The sequence below is a fragment of the Epinephelus fuscoguttatus genome, linkage group LG12 (assembly GCF_011397635.1).
Source record: "Epinephelus fuscoguttatus linkage group LG12, E.fuscoguttatus.final_Chr_v1".
In the NCBI taxonomy this organism is placed as follows: domain Eukaryota; kingdom Metazoa; phylum Chordata; class Actinopteri; order Perciformes; family Serranidae; genus Epinephelus; species Epinephelus fuscoguttatus.
This window is the reverse complement of record NC_064763.1, coordinates 194,242-213,894: the sequence shown is the minus strand read 5'-3', so window position 1 is coordinate 213,894 and position 19,653 is coordinate 194,242. Positions and strand designations below refer to the sequence as shown.

Below are 19,653 nucleotides of genomic sequence, written 5' to 3'. Positions count from 1 at the left end.
ATGAACACCATGGACGAGGAGATATTAATCATGGCAGTGCACCGAGATGTCTTCCGGCGGAGCTGCACCGCACCGTACAGCAAACGCAGCCGGTGGGTATTGACGGACGGCGGAGCATGCAGCGGATAACCAGCACTGCCATTCTGCAACGGACACGCATCCAGTGGAAATCCGGCGTAATGGTGTCCATGTGGCAGCGTGGCGACTATCGATCCCTCGCCACTAAATATGTTTGGCATTTTGATGGCTTCAGCGACCTTATATCCTCATGAAAATTGATACACAGATCAAGAATGGCGAGCTCTTACATCTGATAGGGGCGTCGCCCATGGGAGGGACAAAATGCCTCTATAGTGCCCCCTTGAAATTTTCAAAAACTAGTAGGAAAGTAGGAACATGAAAATTGGTACACGTCTATGTTGTCCAGACACACATAAAAGTCTCTGGCACCAATGGTCTACTCCAAACAGGAAGTCGGCCATTTTGATTTTGACTTCTCATTTTGGCGTGATTTCCACATGTTGTATTTTAACGAACTAGTCCTAGGAATTTCATCCAATCGACTTCAAATTTTTTACAGATCATCCAGAGACCATGCTGATCAAAACTTGTGCTCTGCATGTCTGTAGGTCAAAGGGCACGGCTGCTATGGTGCTGCCATTTTTGATCCATCTTCACGCATATTCAAGCAGCTCTCTCTCCCACATAATTCATACGAACTGCTTCAAAATTTCTGTACATGATATAAGCCCAACCCTCAACGCCTCCATATGCTCGTAGGCAATCTTGCTCATGCTGCCATCTTGTCGAAACAGGAAATGCCCTTTTAGACATTAACATTGTCCGATTTGCTCGAAACTTCACATGTGTGATGAGGGTCCACCCCTGAAGGCACCTGCCCACATCTGGTTACGCTCGTAGCGACACCTCGTGGATGAACGAAAGATTGTGGGGTTTTTTTGCTCCTGCCAGGTTTTTTCTCCCTTCTCGCTTAGCGCCACAGCCCCCGAATGCCTCAGGCCCCCGTGGTTGCACGGGGGAGTGAGGGCCCAATCACAGCTGCTTGCAGCTTTAATTCTTTTTTTCATTCATATTAAAATGATTACAGTGTGATTTTAGCAGGGATCTGTATCAAACAAAGATATTTTCTGAAGTCTGTACAATGATTTGTAGGCAGGACATCTCTGTGGCACAACAATATTAAATTTAAGTGGTATCTTGACTTTTCAAGCCAAGTCAACACAATTTTATATATATCTTTAATTAGATCCAACAGTTCCTCATGAGCAAGCTCCTTGGCAATGATGGCAAGGAAAAAAAACCTTTCTCCTTTTATGATTATTGAGCCATCCTGCGATTTGAAAACTGCAGTAGACCACATTGTGATTAAATTGCAATTGCGATTAATTGTGCCGGTCATGCATGATTTCTCAGTTGTTTCTAACAAAAATATGCAAAGCATGTATTTTCACTTAAGTATCCTGAATAAATCAACATCAAATCGCAAATCTAATCAAAACTTATGAATTTAAATAGAACCATGAAATCATTATCACTATCATTATCAGACACAGACGGTGAGACAAAGTGGTGATATTTGAACAGCCTGCACTAGTTAATAGACTGGGAGATTCATACCTACTGCCCACAGGTTTGCAGCCCAAAAACACCCCGCACACAGCAAAATGAGAAGAGATACAGGTAGAGGGCAGAGTCTCAGCAGATAAGACACCAACACACTTGTCGTGATTCATAACTTTTGTATGAGTTTGTACATCTTTTTTTTTTTTTTTTTTTTAAAGTAAAATGCTATACTTGAACTTACCTTGATTTTTTTTGTTGATTTGTTTTCCGTTTTGGCGAAAGTTCTCCTCTCCTTCTCTTTTTGATCTCTGAATTTCATAAACTGAGCTAAGTTTGATGCAGCACATCCATCACTCACTGACACAGAGAGAGAAACAGAGAGAGGGAGAGAGAGACTGATCAAAGGGTCTGTTTATGGGTATAGGTGTTGTCACTATGTTGGCTGACAGAAAAAATCACATTACTGTGCCTAAATTAAATGAATTAAAAACAGCTCAAAAAATGATGTTATCGTTTGGCACAAGATGAGAGGGGCCAGGAACAAGGTCGGTTGAAGCGACCTCCATGATAAATGTGACACCCCTGCCGCAGGAGATGCAAAATTTTTGCTTTGCCTCCAACTTAAACCCCCAGAAAGGGCAAAACATTTTGTTCTCAAAAAGGCAAATGGGCTGAAGTTACCATAGTACATTGTCTCTTGCTAACCATTGTCTCATGCTACCCATCCTTTCTTTACATAAAAGATCGAGAGGGACCCAGCTGCAGACAGATGGCGGACAAAGGCGCCGCCATATATCCAATCCATACCGGAAGTCTAACTGGAAGTTGGTCTGTGTATTATTCGCAGAAGAGGAAGAAGACGACGGAGAAGACGAAGAGAAGAATGCGAACAATACATGCATGACTAGAGAAAGAAAAGAAAGAAAGAACGGTAAGGGAATGAGTCTTTTAATTATTAGAATTAGACAATTTTGTTGTCATTGTACAATGAAATTCTGTTCGGCACTTAGCACTGGCAATACTAGCTAGTAGCTAGCACAAGCATAGAGTACCAAGTCGCTGCGTTTATACGCGCCGTCATCTTCATTATATTTTAACATCTGTGTTATGTTCTCTAAGGGCCGTAATGTACTTGCTGCTTGATCAAACGTACGCGTACACAACACGGTGTGTCTGTGCAAAGACACGGTGCGTTGTGTACGCACCACTGTGCAGCCAAAATGCACATTACTGGCGGTCACCACTTGGGGCAGACAACAGAAATATCACGAAATCGTGAAGAATCTCATGAGAAGAAGAGGAAGGGTCTGGTCTGATCATCCAGTCGTGTCACTGTGTGCATTCGCACCAGCGCCTCTGGCAGTTATACGAATATTGCATTTCACGCACGCATTGCGGTACCTCGCGTTGAGATGTGCGTTCGACATGTCAAACGAATGCAGATCACGTGTGGCAGCCATGATGCGTTTGCATTGTTTGCAGCAAGTATATTAAGGGCCTAAGATATAATTTATCAAATCATTAGGGGGACATCTATGTGGGGAATCTCAGCATGCACACAAATTACTACCACTGGAAGGTGGGTTTAGCTACATTTGTTGTGTAAAAACGAGGGCATGATTGGTATTAACTTAACGTTAGCTGCTCAAGGTCTGTTCTGCTCCCTTTCATCAATGTCTGTTGTAACAGTGTTAATGTTGGCCAGAGACTATTACTAGGGTTTACCGGGTCAGATAAATAACGTATACATAGCCCCGGGTGCCTGCAAAAAATACATTTGTATTATGTTTTAGTAATGCATCAGAGCACTTAATACACATACACATGTGAATACATAAATAGCTGTAGTGCCTCCTCCACCATGAGTCATTTAGATTGGTAGAATATGGTTGATGTTCAGTATGTTTTCCAGATATCAATGTTGATTGACTTTTTTCAGATGCACCCCTCTATTTTGAGTGACGAAGCCAGTCTGGGGCACACAACCTTTTCACCATCCGAGTTTGGGTGTCCTCTCTGCCCCAAATTTAAAACCAAAAATGAGAGCGCGATCCAGAGGCACCTGAAAAAACATACGGAAAATGCAGTTCATTTCCATGGTATGTTGATGAGAAGTATCTGGTTGAGATCATGGACTTCAACATGTAACAGTAATATTTAATGATATTTGTTTGGGACAAAACAAGACATTTTAGGCTGCATCTTGGGATATGGCAAACAGTGGTTGACATTTTATACCATTTTCTTACATTTTATAGACCAAACAATTAAATTATTTTACTGTTTTTCCATTTTTTTCTTTGTTTTTTTTCTACTTTTGAGATTGATATGGATATCTGGAATGTTGATTTCCACAAAAAAGAGAACTCCAAGTCTATTTCTTTATGTTGCCAGTACAATAGTGTAATATTGTGTTTACATGTATTTTTGAAAAATAATAGAATAGATCTGACAATATGACAATCTAATTATTACATTCATTTAAAAGTTGAATAGTTACAATTAACCATACTGATTAAGAGTAAGTATGACATTTGTTGTGTCCATGGTTTTCAGTTGTTTTGAATGACCTGATAGTAATCTGCATGTTGCAACTGTAACCCAATAAATTAAAGTGCTCACCTTATTTAATCTTTGTTAAAAATGAAACCAACTAAAATTCATGTGTTTGCGGATTTTCTGCAATTTTTGTAGGTTTAACTTGTTGGGGTCAATGTTATTCCAAACAAAACATGATTGTATTTAAAATAATTGCTAAAATGGTCCATGCATGAAGTATAATTCATGTGCATTGTTCGTGTTATATAATGAAAAATCCCACTTTTGGGGGTATTTCCTATTTCATTGTCGTAAGACGTGTAATGCAATTCAGCGTGTCAAAGCGTCCGCTTGTTCCTTTATCCAACTTTATTGAAATTGATAACCTAACAGTCTTTCCACAGAATCCCTCGCTATCGGATCATTATTCGATTACTTTTGATTTCTTTTTACTCGATTACACGCCACTCAGCAACAGTTACTATACTAGATGTTTATCAGATAGTGCTGTCGCAAAATTTAAGGAAATGATTACTCCGTCATTAAATTCAATGCCAAGTCCTTCAGTAACAGAGGTTTCCCGTGCCGACTTTAACCTCTCCCAAATTGATCATCTTGTCGATAGCGCCGTAGGCTCGCTGCGAACAACACTTGACTCTGTAGCTCCTCTTAAAAAGAAGTTAGCGAAGCAAAGAAAGTTCGTTCCTTGGTATAACTCTCAAACCCGTAAGTTAAAACAAATCGCTCATATTACTCATATTTCTCATATTGCGAAAATTTGAAAGGAACTGGTGATTAACCAAACTGGAAGAATCTTGTTTAATCTGGGCAGACAGTCTCAAAACATATAAGAGGGGCCTCCGCAATGCCAGAGCAAACTATTACTCAGCATTAATAGAAGAAAACAAGAATAACCCCAGGTTTCTTTTCAGCACTGTAGCCAGGCTGACTGAAAGTCAGAGCTCTATTGAGCCTTGTATTCCTAACTAGGCTACTTAAGGAGGTCTTACCTTTAGTTAACTCTCATATATTAGATATGATCAATATATCCTTATTAACAGGCTATGTACCACAGTCTTTTAAGGTAGCTATAATTAAACCTCTCCTAAAAAAGCCCAACCTGGATCCAGAGGTGTTAGCCAACTATAGACTAATATCTAATCTTCCCTTTCTTTCAAAGATCCTTGAGAAAGTAGTCGCAGACCAGCTGTGTGATTTTCTCCATGATAATAATTTATATGAGGAATTTCAGTCAGGATTTAGAGTGCATCATAGCACTGAAACAGCACTAGTTAAAATTACAAATGACCTTCTGATTGCTTCAGACAAAGGACTCGTCTCTGTACTTGTTTTATTAGATCTTAGTGCGGCGTTTGACACAATTGACCATCAAATTCTGCTACAGACACTTAATTGGCCTAAAATGTTCTGTATTAAGCTGGTTTAAATCTTATTTATCTGATCAGTTTGTTCACATTCATAATGAGTCATCCTTACGTACTAAAGTTTGTTTTGGAGTTCCGCAAGGTTCTGTGCTCGGACCAATCTTATTTACTCTACATATGCTTCCTTTAGGTAACATCATTAGAATTAGAAATCACTCTGTAAATTTCCATTGTTATGCGGATGATACACAGTTGTATTTATCTATGAAGCCAGAAGAAAGTAATCAATTAATTAAACTTCATAACTGCCTTAAAGACATAAAAACCTGGATAAGCCCCAATTTCCTGATGTTAAATTCAGACAAAACTGAAGTTATTGTTCTTGGCCTGAAACAACTCAGAGACTCTTTATCTGATGACATAGTTTCTCTAGATGGCATTGCTCTGGCCTCTAGCCCAACCGTAAGAAACCTCGGAGTAACATTTGATCAAGATTTGTCTTTTAATTCTCATTTAAAACAAACCTCATGGACTGCATTTTTTCATCGACGTAATATTGTGAAAATTAGGCCTATCCTGACCCGAAAAGATGCAGAAAAATTGGTCCATGCTTTTGTTACCTCAAGGCTGGATTACTGTAACTCTTTATTATCAGGTAGCTCTAGTAAGTCCTTAAAAACTGTCCAGCTAATTCAGAATGCAGCAGAACATGTACTAACAGGAACTAAGAAACATGATCATATTTCTCCTGTTTTAGCTTCTCTGCACTGGCTCCCTGTAAAATCCAGAACTGAATTTAAAATCCTACTGTTAACTTATAAAGCTCTAAATGGTCAAGCTTTGTCATATCTTAGAGAGCTCATAGTGCCATATCATCCCACCAGAACTCTGCGCTCTGAGAATGCAGGGTTACTCGTGGTCCCTAAAGTCTCCAAAAGTAGATCAGGAGCCAGAGCCTTCAGCTATCAGGCTCCTCTCCTGTGGAATCATCTTCCTGTTACGGTCCGGGAGGCAGACACCGTCTCCACATTTAAGACTAGACTTAAGACTTTCCTCTTTGATAAAGCTTATAGTTAGGGCTGGCTCAGGCTTGCCTTGTACCAGCCCCTAGTTAGGCTGACTTAGGCCTAGTCTGCCGTAGGACCCCCTATAATACACCAGGCACCTTCTCTCCTTCTCTCTCTCTCTCTCTCTCTCTCTCTCTCTCTCTCTCTCTCTCTCTCGTGTCCTGTTACTGCATCTTGCTAACTTGGCCATTCTGGAGGTCACTAACTTGGCTTCTTCTCTGGAGCCTTTGTGCTCCACTGTCTCTCAGGTTAACTCATATTGCAGTGGTGCCTGGATAGTGTGACGTGTGTGGTTGTGTTGCTGCCGTGGTTCTGCCAGGTGCCTCCTGCTGCTGCTGTTATCATTAGTCATACTTCTACTGTTATTATACACATATGATTATTGTCACACATGTATACTATCAGATATTAATATATTATTATTAATTATAATATTATTACTTTCATTAATGTTGTTGTAAGCTACTGTCATTACCGTCTGTCCTGCATCTCGCTCTGTCTCTGTCTCTCTCTCTCTCTCTCTCTCTCTCTCTCTCTCTCTGTCTCATTGTGTCATATGGATTACTGATGTAATTTGTTATATTGATCTGTTCTGTACGACATCTATTGCACATCTGTCCATCCTGGAAGAGAGATCCCTCCTCAGTTGATCTTCCTGAGGTTTCTACCATTTTTTTTCCCTGTTAAAGGGTTTTTTTTGGGGGAGTTTGTCCTTATCCGCTGTGAAGATCCAAAGGACAGAGGGATGTCGTATGCTGTAAAGCCCTGTGAGGCAAATTGTGATTTGTGATATTGGGCTTTATAAATAAAATTGATTGATTGATTGAAATTGATTGACATGTCCTCTGGGATAACAGAGTTCAGACAGTCGATGACTGAAAACAATTTGACACCAAATATTAGATATCATGACTAAAGTTTGTTTTAATTGGTCAAATGATCTTTGGTCCACTAAAATTGGGGGAATGTGCCACAGATGGCACATTCGATGGCATCTGGCATGTTGGAGGCCTTGAGCTGTGATAGATTGTTTTTCCTTTTGTTGTTCATATGTTGTTACCATTACTATGGTAGTCATTAAAACTACAATTGCAAATGTTGCATTACAAATGCACAAACATGTTAAATTAGAAATGTTGTATTACAAATGCACAATGTTTTCATTGTGCATGTGAATTTGTGCAGGGCTTTTGTGAATTTTTCCTGGATTAAACATGGTTTTATGAAACCCAGAACTTGACTGATCTGTTTATTAACTAAAATGCATTGACAATTTTAAATGACTATATAGCGTGAAACTTGCTGTGAGTCCTAACCTCACTGACCTGCACTTAGACACTCAGCTGGTTGCTCTGCAGTGAGATGGGAACAGGGTGACACTGGACAGGCTGTGTAACCGACTTATTGTTCAAATTTTTTAGCATCTTATCACTTATTGTTATATATTTAAAATACTATAGATCTTACTTCTGGCAACTTGCACTGAATTGTATGTATACACGTCATACAAGGAATTCTTAAACAGGCCAACAACCTCACTATGACTGTACTGAAAATTAAAGACCTAGCCTTGTTCTGTGTGCTGTGTTCAGAAGACTCCCGTCAAAATGAAACATTAGAATGTAAATTGATGACCTTCAGTTCCTTAAAATGCCTTAATATGTGACTGAGTCAACTCAGTAAAAATGTCAAATTCCAATAAAATATTCACCCATTATTCATAACAATCTACACATCCTACAACACACTATTTCTTTAAGTTAGTGGGTATTTGATAACACCCTCCACTTATTTAAGACATTTTGCATTTTTTTTTTTTAAAGATATTTTTTGGGGCTTTTTAGCCTTTAATGTATAGGACAGACAAGTGTGAAGGGGGGAGAGAGAGAGGGAGTGACATGCAGCAAAGGGCCACAGGCTGGAGTCGAACCCGGGTCGCTGCGTCAACAGCCTTGTACATGGGGCGCCTGCTCTACCACTCAGCCACCGGTGCACCAAGACATTTTGCATTTTAATAGGCTTTTAACTATGGCAAGAGACGGTACAATACACCAGTAAAATTAACTTTATTTCATGAATTGCTGCATTTTTAACTGACATAATTAGACCACGTTGTGTACACCATCACTGATGACTACAAACAACAAATACAGTACCACAGTGATTTATAATGACTTCATTTTCTGGGACCAGTATGAGCTACTTTACATGTTTCATGTGGGCACTGTACAAAGATTAACCATCTCTTCTAATCATACAGTAAATTAAAAGACAGTTCTTAAATACAAAACTGAATCAATGTACTCTTACTTAATGTGTATTTAATACACTCAGAACTAAACGTGCCTTGGATTTCTTACTTCTTGTTTACAATTGTTTGTACTGATATCACATATCTTGTCATGCTTTGATAAGACATCTGGCATTAAACTGTGTGGTGCCTCTTTGGATCTCTGCATCCTTTCTTACAGAAAAATTAAGCAAGGCTGTGTTCTAAACTCATTTATTATAGTTTTTTCAATATCTGTAAAGACCCAGCACCATGTGTGTCTTAGTCCTTTCCTTTGCACTGAAAAGCTAGCTGTGTTTCGCTGTGAAAGCCACTTTTAGTAGGTACAGTTTGGGACTCAGAAAGCAGACATGTTGAAACTCCTTCTGAGGTGAGTGACACTCCCTCCACATCTGCCTCTCCTAGTACCTCACAAGCTCTCTACTCTGGTCCTCTGGAAACTCTGTAATAAAAGAAAATGTTTTGTTAGGTTTAAAACAGATGTTTTACATAAAGACTGCATAAAGAAAATATATGACCGAGGTTCATCTTTCCTCTTTACTTTGATGATGTTTACTGTACATCCGCAGATGAACAGTGTATTAATTGTAGCTTTAGTTTTTACCAAAGTCCCCCAATTTTAGTGGACCAAAGATCATTTGACCAATTAAAACAAACTTTAGTCATGATATCTAATATTTGGTGTCAAATTGTTTTCAGTCATCGACTGTCTGAACTCTGTGATCCCAGAGGACATGTATATCTCCGCTGCCCTGGTGATAAACAGAAAAAAACAATTTACAATAAGAAACAGTGTGTGTAGTATATACAGAATATGCAGAATATTATTGTTTTACCATGGGTGACAGAGCTGTACAATTGTGCAGGGTTAATGTGAAAAATATGACAGATCTGTTTGACAGAGCTGTACATTGTGCAGGGTTATATGCACAATTATAGGGACACATGACATTCATTATATTATTTAGAACATTTCTTTACTTTGCACTCTGCATGCACAAACATTGCTGGTAATATACACATTTGTGAACACAGACCACACTAGAGTTTAATAAATCAAAAATGCATATCAGAACACTCTTATGTCCTTACTTATATGACCAGTAAGGTCCACCATAAATGTAGACATTTCACACAGACTTTTGAGCAAATGTTCAAATGAGGTGCAAAACAGCTGATAATAACAAACGAGTAAGTTAAGGTTAGCATACAACGGCTGTTTATTAGCTACAACAGCTAGCTAGTGTAGTGTAAAAAGACAATTCCTGATCAAGTAGAATGATTACACTGCATAGGTGATTAAGAAAACAAAGCCATGTGACTATCATATAACCATGTTTAACGCATAAGTTCTTATAATACTGAGTGTGGTGCATCTATATGTGTTAAAATATTGATATACACGTCAAAGTATTCATAATATAAGTACACATTGTATCCATATACTAAAGCACACACGCATTCAAGTGTAACCTATTATGCTTTGTGTAATGATAATGCACACACACATTCAAATGTTTGTATTATCTAGTGCACATTAAAGGTTCATATTGCATGAGAGCACATAAGGGCACAAGGGGCTGCATAAAGAAAGTCCCTAAAATTCACATGTTTTTTAAAAATAAAGTGAAACTGAATCCAGAGCTAAGGGTGGAAAACTTGGGGAATTCCAGGCTCAAAGCGAAAGTATTACACCATTAAAAACGGGCCTGCTCATGATTGGACAAAAAGAAAAAGGTATCCACCAATAGAATTGGGTTAAAGTGGGATGGATTAGCAAAAAGAGGTGGAGACACTGCCCAGTCTCCACCAGTATAAAAGCAGATGCACTGAGAAGTGGTTTTCAGTCCAGCTCCGGGGCTTGACTCGATGAGTTGTATGTGTTGGGCTTGTGAACACATTAAACTCGATTGCATCGGACTCTGCCTGTCTCCAGTGTTTTCTTGAGTGCTGTTTAGTTGAATCCAAGGTACCAGACTGGCACCTGAGGACAATTGAGAAGCATCGTTGAGGACAAGGTCGGAAGCCTACAGGCCCACTTCCAGGCACCGATTTTTGCCCCTTCACTAGTTTACCTGCAAACAAATTAGCATTGTTAGCGTTGGTTATCTTCTGTAGCTAGCAGTTAGCTACACTGCTGGCAAGTCAACAATTTAAACAGTGTTGGGTTGGAGATGTTTAGTGGATAAGATCAACAACAACAAAGTTTGACTTACTTCATGACTGCAGCAGCAGTGCGTCTCAAACACAGTGTGTTTACTTTGGAAATCCCCGGTGATCATCTCTCTCAGTTTTGAGAAAGTGGCAGAAATATCACTGTACAACAGTTATGAATGATGTTAATTATTTAGGCTATTTGTTGTTGAATTTATTTCGTTTCGCTCTCCTTAAATTGACCACTGCAGCCAACACGCTTCAAAACAACGTGCAACTTTTACTTTGAAGGCTGTTTCCGGCTCTCGACTTCCTTTTTCAATTTTCATTGTACAAGTTGGATAAAGGAACAAGCGGATGCTTTGACGCGCTGAATTGCATTACACGTCTTACGACAATAAAATAGGAAATACCCCCAAAAGTGGGATTTTTCATTATACAATGTGAACAGTGCACATGAACTATACCTCATGCATGGACCTGAAATAATTGTATTATTATTTTTATTTACTTTATAATATATATGTATACATATAAAATTGTCAACTGCTTCAAAGTTTGTAAATGTATTGCTTAAATAAATAATATAAAAAGACAGACTTCTGGGGAAAACAATGAAACAAAAAACTGACAAGATGGTACCTGTCCATGAGGAGAAATGAGGAGCCCCACTCATTAGATGTTTATTATGTTTCTCTCACTGTTATATTCAAATCATTGTCATGTTAAATATAAATAATTTCTTTCACATTCATTTTTGACTTTTCTGCGGTTGCAGACTCTTTACAAGAAGTCAAACCAGCTGACAGCAAGTTTACATATCTGTCATACAACAGCTCTTATTTAAGATGACTTGAAAATATAATGTCAATAATCCATCTCTCATTGTTTCTCAGACTATCATGGAGGCAGATGAGTACCACCTGCTGTCACAGCATACAGCTGCAGCTGTGCAAAGGGTTAACCATATGATAGCTTTATTACCGTATATCAAACAGCACATTACCTCCAACTTGGCCTTCCAACAGTCCCACCTGCACCAGCGAACCACAGAGGTAGCATCGGCCAAGGACCCAGGTTTGCTATACCTACGTTTTTGTGTAGTTCTGATTTTATGAATTTCCCAGTCATGCTTTTGGATTTAACAAACTGCATGATATTCACTAAAAGTCTTTGTGCATTACCCTAAGGGAGTCCATGCAGAGGCCGTGACTGACCTTATAGTTAAGAAGGCCAAATCTTTGGGTAAGACTAGAGTGAAGTCCACACCGTATCATGCTTATACTGGTAGGGCAGCTAACTTACACACCCTTAAAATTCATGCATTCAGTATAACATGATGTATACCATTCAGACCTTAGCCTATAACTATGTGGTAGATGGTGAGGAATAACATCCTCTTTACAGTATGTGTGATTTTTAACCCAAAAATCTTAACAGTATGTGTGATTTGGAAGAAAAAAATATCTTCTTCACAGTATGGGAGATATGGAAGAAATAAAATCTGAACAGTATGTGTGATATGGAAGAAAATCTTTATAGTATTTGTGTGTGTGAAAATAAATCTTTACAGAATGTATGATGTTGCATTTCTCTGAGTTGATGAGTGGTCTTTTCTCTTCCAGGACCCCTACCAGATTCACACAAATGACCTCTGGAGCAAAACTGAGCCACATCCACCCTTGCCCATTACTGTGCAACATCCTAGAGGGGATGTCCACCCTAGAGATGGTCCCCTCACAGTTTGGCCTTGTACCTTATGCTGGAGTCTAACCCGGGCCGCTGCGGCAACAGCCTTGTACATGGAGCGCCTGCTCTACCACTAAGCCACAGACACCCCGATACAGTCGTCTCTTGAAAAACTATTGGCGCTGCACTGGACTCTCAACACCAAAAGATAATGACCATTGAAAACACACTCAGCATCCACAGTGATGAGCTAGCTGAACTAACAGCAAGAGTTGATCGGCTGGAGAAAGCAAATGCTGCGCTAGCATCCAAAGCGGAGGACCTTGAGAATCGCTCCAGGCAGCAAAACCTAAGAATCGCCGGCATACCTGAAGCTCACCGTTGGAATTCATCTCACAGCTTCTTCATACAGTTATTGGAAATTACATTTTCCCTGAACCACCGGAGCTGGACAGAGTGCATCGTATGCTAGCTCCAAAGCCAGCAGCGGGACAATGTCCACGAGCCATCCTCGTCAGGTTCCGTTATCAGGACATGGAACATGTGCTTCGCTGTGCAAGATCGCAGAGAGAAGGCATACAGTTCAACGGCAACAGGATCCTGTTCTTCCCCAGTATGAGCGTGTGGCTGGCCAAGTCTGGCCAAGCAACGAGCGACATTTAAGGACATCAAGGCTAAACTCTACGCCGCTGGAATCACATTCTTCCTACACTACCCGGCCCGCCTGTGCATCACCGTCAACGGCGAAAAACATCTGTTTGACACTCCTGCAGCGGCAGAAGCATTTTATGAACAGATAAAAGGGAACTTTCCAGCCAATAATGATGAAGAACAGGACTAACTGATGTCGACCACATCTGAACAGTTTGAGATATGTTAACACTCTAACACTATAGGATGGGGGCTGTAAGATGCAGATCTCAGATAATTAATAGATTGCCTGATCCGTGTTCTGGACTACAGAAACTTAAAGGCAACTTATGTGTCAAATATCCTTTATCTGTTTAGGTGAACTTGGGTAAGCACACAGTGAAGTTTAACTTGATATATTGTTTTAACATAGATGCACTTGCAATGTAAGGTTTCAATAATGGGAGCAGGTTCCTGCTGCTTCCTATGTTAGAATAATATGAAAAATAGATTGTACAGCATTGTTATGCTGTGTTCCCACCAAACGCGAATTCGCAAATTCGCGCGTCGAGATTACATACAAAGTCAATGCAAAGACGCAATTAGACGTGATTAGACGTGAATTCGCACTGGGCGGCGCGATGGATGTGTAGGCACGGCGCGATAGACGCAAAATTTTCGTCCATTGCCTCATCACTCGAGTTGAAAATATTGAACTTTTGACATGAATTCGCGTGGCGCTGTGCCGCGAAAGCCAATCAACATTGAGACTGTCCCGACGTCACTGACGTCCTGACGTTCTCGCGCCCTGCCTGGTGCCAGTCAAATATGGAGGAGAAATTAATAGTTGCTGTGTGCGGACACCCCGAGCTGTACGACACCACAGTGGTGTTGTACAGGGACAGGAACAGGAAGGAGCAGGCCTGGGTAAAGGTGAGCGAGGAGGCTGGATTACCTGGTAAGTTCTGTAAATATCTGTTGCTTGTTTGCAGCTATCAGTTGTACTGTACTATGATCGTTAGCACTAGCATAGCTCTACTTAGCATAGCTGGCTTTCCCGGCATAACGTTAAAGTTACTTGTCTGGCTTATTAGATTGACCAGTTAATTTACGTGTGTTTTTTTTGTGGATGTTTGCCGGAGAAAGTGAAAGAGCCTCAGGGACACCTATTTAAAAGAAAGAAAGAAGGAGACAGAGAAAAAGAGTGGGGCAGCAGCAGGGACAGGGAAGAAATGGAGATACTTTGCGGTCCTATCTTTCCTCGACCCCTTTGTTGCACCGAGGGAGACGAGCAGGAACATGGGTCGGGTTCAGGAAGATAGGACCACAGACTATGAGACAGAGTGGACAGAGTCTGGAGCAGGGCCAGTCGAGCTGAAGAACGAGGGAGAGACAGCAGCAGGCCCATCAGGGATTGATATCGGAGGTTTGTTGACAAATGAAGACGCACACATGTACAGTATTGAAAATGTTTTTTTGTATAAATGGATAACTGGCTTGTATAGATGTCTCAGTAACATTACAGACAGAGATTGCTTTTCACAGCCTGCACTAAAAAACTGACAAAGAAAATGTGAAAATACCCCAAACTAATATGTACTCTCACCTACACCAAACCTGCAATTCAAAACATGTGAAGAATGGATAGAACAACCCAACTGAAGAACACAAAAACACTAGAAGTTACTGAATTGGTTAAATTTATTTATGACTGAAACCGATTTCTTTGAATACTCAATATCGAGAATGAACAATACATAAGGTACATTTTAGTAAGTCTGGGATCATTTCTTTCTGTACATTAAGGGCTCACTGCGTTACAGGGTTAGATATTACTATGAGTGGAACTGTATGATGTATTAATGGGTGCATTAAATGTTGTATGTGCTGTAATTGACACTGAAAGTTAGAATGACGTAGACAATTAATATACTGTATGTATCAAACAAAAAACTGTACTGTGACACTATGACAAGTACTGTATTGATTACCTTTCATGTTTGACTCATGTCTTTTTGTCTGTTTCCTGATTTCAATAGTTTAACAAATATTAACTTGGATATTGTCATCTTTTGCGTTGATTGGATGCAGTAGTTTCACAAAATATGATGTGTCCATTTTATACAGTGACGAGGAGGACAAGGAAGAGAGCCAGGGGGGTGGATGAGCAAGACAGGCAGGCACAGATCGAGCGGCTTCTCCTTGAATCCCTCTGTTGGACTCCTCCTGCCCCTCAACCTCCCTCCTCAGAGGATGAATTATTCCTCAAAAGCCTGGTTCCTTCCCTTCAGAGATTGTCGCCCCAAAGGAAGGAATACGTTAAATTCCAAATTCATAAACTTATTTATGAATCTAGCACTGTTTTGCTTAATTTGGAGCCTGTTGAATAGCTTATTAGCTACTGGGGCAACAATCTTTGCAGGGAACAAACCAGGCATTTGAGGAATAATCCCAGGTAACCCTGAGGCTCTTCCATCGAACGACTGTATATATTGTACATATGTTCCACACATTTTCTGTGTCTTGTTTTTTTTTATTACTAATATTATTATTTTTTCCATAATCGAGCAGCCCTAATCTGTTCTATCTATAAAAGGAGACAAAATAAATGTATATAGGAAGAGTTAACAGACTGTTGTTGTTATTCACCTCATCAGTAAAACAATATATACATTTAAATACATAAAATAGTAAGTACATGTGACATGTTCCAAATTGCTGTTGATTATTTACTTACTGTGTACAGGTGGTTTTGTTTGGGTTGCTGCTAAATGTGGTCATATTGAGTCACAACATCTGCACTGGATATAGTGCATAATGTATACTGTAGGATGATTGAATTGTGCAGGATACACAGCTACTACAGAAAAAGTACCAGTTCTAGAAATCAAATGGACATGTTGTCCTTCTCTAAATTAAAATTTTAAATGGTATATTTGTGTCTACAATAATACCAGATAGCACCATTGATATGATAGTCAGCATATCAGTGATGTCTGCTTTTATTTTGGTGTTTATTATATTATGTTGCAGTGTAGACATGCCAAATTAAAGCTTTATTATCTCACAATATGATATCAATCGATAACCTAGCATGCGTGAACAGGCATGTTATTTTTGGTGCTTATATACATTCATTCATTTCATTTTTATTTCAGTTTTAATGTCAATATAGTAATACTGCAGGATGTTTGCTCAATAGTAGGTGTGTGGCTCTTAATAGAGCCGTTGTAGGAGTGCTTGTGTACTAAACGTTGGCTTGCCACGGGACTGTTCCCTCTGTGGAGAAGTACGCTGTGAAGGTCTCCTGAACCCTGATGGCCTCTCTTGCAAAGTTGTTTGCTGCCCAGACCTGGCAGCGGCTCCACGTCACCAACTGGGATGCTGCCCCTCATCGCAGGCGTAGGGGCCATCTTCCGCAGGAAGTTGTGGATACCACCAGCCGTGCCCGGGACAGACGGTAATTGAACAGCCGACGGTCTCGAGGAAGGGTGCGCCCAGGGAATGGCCTCATGAGGTTTCTCCGGAGTGGAAAAGCCTCATCAGCCACAAAGACGTGTGGCTGGGGTCCTCTGTGGTCAGCTCCAGGTAAGAGATGGTCAGCAGGCAGATGGAGGGTGCCAGAGCGAAGTGCCTGACCAAAGGCTGATTTGGCCAGGATGCCACCATCGCTCATCCTCCCATAGACCCCGACATCAGTCACTCGGAAGCAATACCTGGCATCCACGACAGCCAAGAGGACAATGGAAAATGACCCCTTGTCATTAAAAAACTGGGATCCCGTGTTGTCATGGGCTTGAATCCTCACGTGCTTCCCTCACTGGAGACGCCAACACAGAAGCTGTTGGTGATGTTTCTGTAGGAGTCACCAGTGACCAGGTATCTGCACCATAGAAAACATTTAATTTAGCTGAGTTGTAGCGAATGCAGTGATACTGTAAGTGGCAGTTTAGATCCCCATTAGCTACTGTACATAAATCATTTCACAATACTTCAATACAGAAAATACACAAACACATTACATTCATACTCACAAGACTCAAAATACAAAACACAACCAAAAAGACACACAACAAATAATATTCTATTTATATGGCTACACATATGAAAATGCTGAGGTTGCACTATTGCTTTATTGCAGTGGATAAAACAAGAGCTAATTTTCTATTTAAAAACACGACAAGCAGGTCAAGAGCTAGAATTTATTCATACATTATAAATAAAGTTTTGTACACACACGCGCGCTCACAGCTCAAGTTATGGCCGGCTATGAAGCACCAGTTCTCGGCAGAGCAGCAGCTAAACCTCCCTGTCCTTTCCCGGTCAGTGTCTTGCTAGATACAGTGAATATTCATTGATTTTGACACACCAATAAACTGCAACTCACCGGAGACAGATGGACAGGTTCTCTGCAGCTGGAATGGAGCGCCTGTAGTTGGTATCCAGGCGTTAGATCCTCGCGCCAACCCTCGCCAACAGGTCCTCAAACTGGGCCCCAGTCAGCCTGAAGTACCGCTGGAACCGACCGTCGTCCAAGCAAAGCTCCTGTAGGAGACGGTGGAACTCGCCGAGCTCAGTGCGCCTCCGCAGGGTATCATGCACCCAGAACCGACGGCGGCGTTTGGCCCTCAGACGAATTTGGGACCTCCAGAGCAGGTAAAGTGCAGCGATCATGGTGATCTCAGCCATGGTCGATGAGAGAAAGAAATGGCGGGAGTAATGTTGTTGTTATCTAGTGAAAATGGGCGGGCTCGTACTTGCGCATCTGACGTGATAATGTGAATTTTACATAATGGCCCAGCGTCCAAACTCAAGCGAGTAGCGCGATGAATTTTCATTTACTCGTGCGAGTAAATCGCGTTCATCGCGTTTGGTGGGACCACAGCATTAGGAGTGTAATTGGGTGGTAAACCTGCGGCTCACTTCATCGGAAGGACGAGCATAGGCTTTAGAAAACCAGCAGACTGTTCTATTGCTGCTGAGTTGGTCATCTTTTTTATTTTCATTTTTATTTACATATTCATTCATTTATTTTCTTTCTTTATTTCCTTTCTTTCTGGGGAGGAATGTGGGTGGGGGGTATGTTGGTCTCACTCCGTGAATATAAGTGTTATGAGTACATATTGTTATGTGCACAGCTGGTTTCATATACTATCTTTATCTATTTATCACATATTTTCAGATGTTATGTGCACATTATTAGTATATGAGTAAAATAAATACTCATAGTAGGATAGATAAGCTACAGGTCAAATTCATTTCATGGAATGTGAGAGGGTTAAACGGTCCTGTTAAGAGAGCAAGAATTTTCCAACATCTTAAACTCCACAGGGCTGACATTGTTTTCCTCCAGGAGACACACCTTAAGATAAATGATCATACAAGGCAGGTATTTCATTCATTACTTGACTCAAAGGCCAGAGGGACAGCTATTTTAATTTCTGAAAAGATTCAGTTCATACCAGAAAACATAATACCTGATCGTAACAGGCGCTTCATCATTGTTTCAGGCAGACTGTTCCACTTACCTGTTACATTAGCATGTGTGTATGCAGACTGTTCCACTTACCTGTTACATTAGCATGTGTGTATGCTCCTAATTCTGATGAAGCCAAATTCATGGCTACACTCTTATCCACTATCCCAAATATGGATACACATTATTAAATTTTTGGAGGGGACCTAAATTGCATAATGAACACTCAGTTAGGTTGCTCAAGCCCTAAAGTGACAAATTTATCAAAAATGGCGACTACATTACAATCATTTATGAAGGACTATGGAAGCTGTGATCCCTGGAGATTTATACATAGGGATGCCAGAGCCTACTCATTCTACTCACATGTGCATCATGTCTACTCAAGTATTAGTACCATCCATACACTCCATCGAATACTCAGCAATAGTCATATCAGACCACTCCCCTGTGTTAATAGATTTCAGATTTGATTCTCCCTCTGCAGGTAATCCACAATGGAGATTCAATACATCACTGCTGTCAAATGATGCTTTCTGTTCTTACATAACACGAGCTATAAAAGACTTTTTGAGTTTTAACTATTCAGAAGAGACTATCCCATCATTACTCTGGGAAACCCTAATAGCTACCATCAGAGGACAAATTATTTCTTTCTCTTCTCACTCTAACAAGCTACGCAGAAAGACACAAACAGACATAATTGATAAAGTATCTGAAATTGACAAGCAATATGCAATAAATCCCACACCTGAGCTACACTAACAAAAAATTAACCTCCAAACTAAGTTTAATCTTGCCTCTACAGAGAAAGCAGAACAAACCATATTGAGATCCAAA

The 19,653-nt window shown here is 40.3% G+C and overlaps 1 long non-coding RNA gene across 1 annotated transcript; it reads left to right on the top strand.

Annotated features, from left to right (window-relative positions):
* Positions 1-1,284: 1,284 nt before the first annotated feature.
* On the top strand, positions 1,285-17,562 carry LOC125898042 (uncharacterized). The gene is made up of 5 exons (XR_007450564.1): positions 1,285-2,515; positions 3,524-3,683; positions 11,915-12,095; positions 12,209-12,263; positions 12,644-17,562. It is a non-coding gene; the product is annotated as an uncharacterized LOC125898042 (long non-coding RNA).
* Positions 17,563-19,653: the final 2,091 nt, after the last annotated feature.